This window comes from Tupaia chinensis, unplaced genomic scaffold (genome assembly GCF_000334495.1).
Source record: "Tupaia chinensis unplaced genomic scaffold, TupChi_1.0 Scaffold000484_1, whole genome shotgun sequence".
NCBI lineage: Eukaryota > Metazoa > Chordata > Mammalia > Scandentia > Tupaiidae > Tupaia > Tupaia belangeri.
This window is the reverse complement of record NW_006159996.1, coordinates 318,584-323,905: the sequence shown is the minus strand read 5'-3', so window position 1 is coordinate 323,905 and position 5,322 is coordinate 318,584.

Below are 5,322 nucleotides of genomic sequence, written 5' to 3'. Positions count from 1 at the left end.
GGCCCCGCCCCCCCGCGGAGCAAGGCACAACGGCTAGGAGGGAAGCAGAAGCTTGGGAGGGACAGCTGCTCCTTTCAGCCCACTTCCTGTCTGGGCTGGTTGACCTTGAGCAGTTTGTTAAACTCAGATCTTTTTCTTTCACTCTTTCTTTTCCTTTCTCCTTCTTCCTCTCCTTCAATACTTCTCTCCCTCTTAATCTCTTCTTCCTCCTCCTTCTTTATTTATTATTACAAAAGCAATACTTGCGAGACTAGCAGATGGCTCAGTGGTTACATTGCTGGACTCCCACATGGTCAACTGTGGTTCGAGTCCCGGACCCGGTGGCTTAAATCTCATGCTGGGAGCATATGCATGTATGCCCAAGATCCTGGGAGAAGTGATTGTAGTGTGGCCATCCCTCTGGGGGGTCGATTTCTCATTTTCTGTCTCTTTGTGTCTTTCCGTGTCTCTGGTGAGTACATGCACCCTATAGCAAAAATCTCTCAAAAAAAAAAAAAAAAAAAACTAGAAGCATGGTTAATAGGGGCAAAAGCCAGGGAGCCCACCTCCAGAGAATGCTCCAACCCTCTGATGAATCAGCAGTGGCCTGTCATCCTTGCCATTTGATCATGGAGCTGCTGGGCCATATCCCTGAAAATGCCTAACTTATTGATGTAGGAACAGCACTCTTCATCCAAAAAAAGTCAGAGCTCCCCTTTTGCTGCCATCACTAGGTCTAGCCTCCGCCTGTTTTGTAGGACAACTTCAGCTAGGAAGTCAAGTTGATTTTGGAGGGCTATCATGGTTTGGGCCAACTGCTCAAGTCCATCTGCTAGTTTCTGGGATATCTTATGGTAGTAAGTTATGGTGGCTATACCTTCAGCTCCAGTTCTGACTCCTACAGCAATGCCTAGCCCAAGAAGCAGAAGAATGACCTGAACAGCTTGTTTTACCTGGGTGTATGCCATTAGGGGGATCTGCAGGGTCTGCTTACTAGGCATAGTGTTAATCTGGCACATCAGGATAGCCAACGTACATGCCGTCTTTCAGTTACCCAGGAGGCAATGATAAGAGAACATTCCACAGATAAAACAGACTCCCTTCCAAGGGCAGGTGTCATTGGTGATATACAGGGAGGCCGTTTGGTTACAATCTCTGTGAGATTGCCCATGTCAATCCAACCAGTAAGAGTTTGGGAACAACTACCTGCCAGTGTACCAGGTCTATACGTGTGGCCACTATGCCTGTAAGGACAGAGTTGCGATTGACCAGAACTACTTCAGCGAAGTTGAAGACTGATGTAAGGGTGGCAAGGTATTGGGGAAGGGTAGATTATAAGCATAATCAGTAACCCTTGGCCAGCACAGGGGTGGTGCGGTTCAGGAGATAGTGGATGGCATTGATCAACTGAAATACTCTGGGATCTAATTGGGGAAGTCATCGAGATTGAGGAACTTGGAGATGGGGTTGACAGGCAGGGGGAGGCCTGTAGGATGGCCTGCTTAATTACTTCCTGGCAGCCCTCCTCTTGGAGCCCATTCCCATTGCTATAGCCCCAATAGGTGGTTAGTCACACAGAAGTATTTGTCCTTTTGCAGGCATTGATATCCAGCATGCTCCCCCTTTGATTAGACAAACAGTATTCCTTGTTGTCATGGGAGCATTTCTGAGCGTTTGCTTGGTCATAGCATGATGCCCAGATGAACGTCTCAGCTGCAAACACTGATTGGTTGGGCCCTCTAGGCAGATTGGAGGCCTGGAAGGTTCTTTAGTGATTGTCTTTATACATCTTGAATAGGCTGGTAGATTGGCTCCGGAAACTTGGAGATGGCCCTCTCAAAGAAGTAAGGAAACCATAGGGATAAGGACCTTAGCTAACAGACTCCCCCCCTGAGCTAAAGGCACCAAACAGCGGTGAAGCCTCATAAATAGGACAGGTAGAAAAGCACTAGCAGGAGGGGCCAGCATGTGGCATAGTGGTTAAGGGCGCTGGACTCCCACATGGCTGACTGTGGTTTGAGTCCCAGACCTGATAGCTTGCTTCCTCACTTTCCCGCTCTCTTTCTCAGGTCAAATTGAAAAATAAGTAAATAAATAAATGAAGTTAAATAAAATAATTCTTTTTCAAAAAAAGAAAAGCATTAGCAGAAGCTTTTTGTACTATTTCCAATCAGTCGAGACTTAACAGACGTATAGCAAAAACCAGAGCAATTACAGCAAGGAGGGTTATGATCAAGGGGTTATTAACGAATGTTCTAGGAGCATTTAGGGAGCTCATGCATGTTTTCCTAGGGAGATGTATCTGCAATCTTCTGTTGTGTGTAGATCAGTCAGTTTCTGGACTGAAGCAGGGACATAGGTTCCTCTGGCTTCCTCTGTGCATCAAGCGGCTAGCCCAGGAGTAGCTGAAGCAGAGCTATGGATTTTTTGTATTTTGGAGTCACCCTCAGGGATTTGTGTAGATGTTTCTGTACCATCTAAGCTCCTGGCTCTGCTGAAGTCATCACCAGCTTGACCTGGGTATGGTGTGTCCACAATTGGCCTGAGCTACTTCAGTAAAGTTGAAGACTGATGTAAGGGTGGCAAAGTACTTGTGGAAGCAAGTCTGGACAGGGCATCCCTGTATTCTGACACAATTTGGCCAGGGTGGATTTGAGAGTTTGATTCATACATTCAACTCACCCTGAACTCTGGGGTTGATATGTGGTATGGAGTTTCCATTTTATTTTTCCATTTTATTCCCACCTTAGCCACCGTTCGAGTCACTTCAGAGACAAAGGTGGGACCATTATCAGATACAATAGTTAGCGACAGTAATCCATAGTGCAGAATGATTTCCTGTTGGAAAGCCTTGGCTACCTCATGTGCCTTTTCTGTCCTGGTAGGGAAGGCTTCCACCCAGCCTGAATAAGTGCAGGCTAAACTAGCATGTACCAGTAACCTTGGCATGACCTGATCTTGGAAAAGTCCACTCCCAGATCTTCAAAAGGAGAGGTGCCTATGATCTGCAGTCTAGATTGACTTTTTTTTTTTTTTTGGAGAGGTTTTCGCTATAGGGCGCGTGCACTTGCCAGACAGACAGAGAGAGACAGAGAGACAGAAAGCGAGAAATCACCCTCCAGGGGGGATGGCCACGCCGCAATCCCTTCTCCTCCATTCTCCTCTCGGGATCCTGGACACGCACGCACACATGCCCGGTGTGAGTTCTAAGCCACTGGGTCCGGGACGCGAACCACGGTTGTGGGAGTCCAGCAACATAGCCATTACACTAACTGCTGGTCCCTAGATTGACTTTTGTGCTGAGTTGTTTTTTGGTGCAAGCAACACATCAATGACTGACTAGGGCACACTAGCTTGACAATTTAGCTATGAAGTAACATGACTTGGAGCTGATTCCATGATTGTTTGCCCCATGGGTGAGCTCATGGTACTGACTCACTAGTGTGTATCCCTGGACCTCAGGAACATATAATCTTCCATTTATAAGTCACCACCACCCTTTTTCCTGGTGGGCCCCTTCAGTTTTTGCCCAGTTTTTCTCCCTTTGTATATATAGGACGGTCCATCTGAGAGTTAAAGCATTATGAGTATCTTTTGGGACCGTGTCAGTGCTCCTTTGTTAAGTTAGGGTTAAGCGGCGGCCTCTAATGCTGCATGGTCTGCAAGTTGATTGTCTCAACTGACAGGGCCTGGCCCACCCTTGGTGTCCCTTGCAGTGCATGATGGCCACTTACACTGGTTCCCAGACTGCTTTGAGCAATTGCAGGATATCTTCTGTTTTAATTTCCCTGCCTCCAGCCAAAAGCAGCCCCCAAGAGCAATTCTTGGTAATATTGCTCTATGAATTTGTAGGGTGGCAAAGGCGTACCTGGAGCCTGCATAGATGTTTACTCTCTCTTTTTTTTTTTTTTTTTTTGAGAGGTTTTTCACTATAGGGCGCGTGCGCTCGCCAGACAGACAGAGACATAGAGACAGAAAGCGAGAAATCACCCCCCAGGGGGGATGGTCACGCCGCAATCCCTTCTCCATTCTCCTCTCGGGATCTTGGGCACGCACGCACACGCGCCCAGCGTGAGTTTTAAGCCACCGGGTCCGGGACACGAACCGCGGTCGACTACGTGGGAATCCAGCGACATAGCCATTACGCTAACTGCTGGTTCCCAATGTTTACTCTCTTTTGAGCAGCTATGTTTAGTGCTGTATGGTCTTGAAGTATATTCAAGGATTTTTACATAATAGACTTTGGCAGTGGGCCATCTGGGAATCAGCAAGCCACTTGTACCCTTTGCTGTTCATAATAGTGGTCACTGAATGTGGCACTTTGACATTGATATTCTGTCCCAGAGTTAGTTTGTCAGCCTCTTTTAATGAGGAGGACTGTGGCCTCCAGGGCCTGGAGGCACAGTGGCTACCCCAGCTGACATTGGATCAAGTTTCTTGGAGAGGTAAGTGACTGGCTGCTGCCAAGGGCTAATGGGTTGGGTTAGTACCTCAAGGACAGTTTTATTCTTTTTACAAATGAACAAATTGAATTATTGGGTAATACTGGGCAGGCTGAAGGCAGGGGCACTGAATAGCTGGGCCTTGAGTTCCTGGAAGGCAACCCCCTGATCAGGATTCCAACTAAAGGGGCTCCCTCAGGGCCTTTGAGAACCTCATATAGGGGCCGGGCCTTATCTGCAAACCCTGGTATCCAATCTGGCAGAATCCCACTGCTCCCAGCAACTCACATAACTGTTTCTGAGATTCTTGGTTAGGTCAAGGAGCAGTTGGCTTGTTTCCTCTTGGATCACAGAGTTCAGCATCCCTCCAAGATGAGGAATCTAAGGTATCTAACCTTTTGCTGACAAATTTGGACCTTCCTCTTGAGAGACTCTGTAACTAGTTCCAGTTAGTAATGGTAGTAACTTCCGGGTTCCAGCCCAGCAGTCTTCCTGGTTGGGGCTTGCCAGCAGAATGTCGTCCACATCTGGAGTAAGATACAGTTCAGGTCTTTTTCTGGGAAGGATTCCACTTTTGCAGCAGGGGCCTTACCCAAATAGAGTGGGTAAGTTATTGAAACCTTGGGGAAGTCAGATCCAAGTGAGATGGACTTTCTTTCCCATCTTAAGATCTTCCTGCTTCTAGTCACAAGTCAGAAGAGGGCATCCTTTAAGTCCAGACAAGTCAAACAAAGGGCCTGGGGAGAAGGAATGCTCTGAAGAGTATATAGATTCAGGACTTGAATGAAGTGTGACATCTGATTTGTTAATGGCACAAAAATCCTGTACCACCCAGAAATCCTTCCCATCTGACTTTCGGATGGGCAGAAGTGGAATACTCTAATGTGGTTGACATTCCACT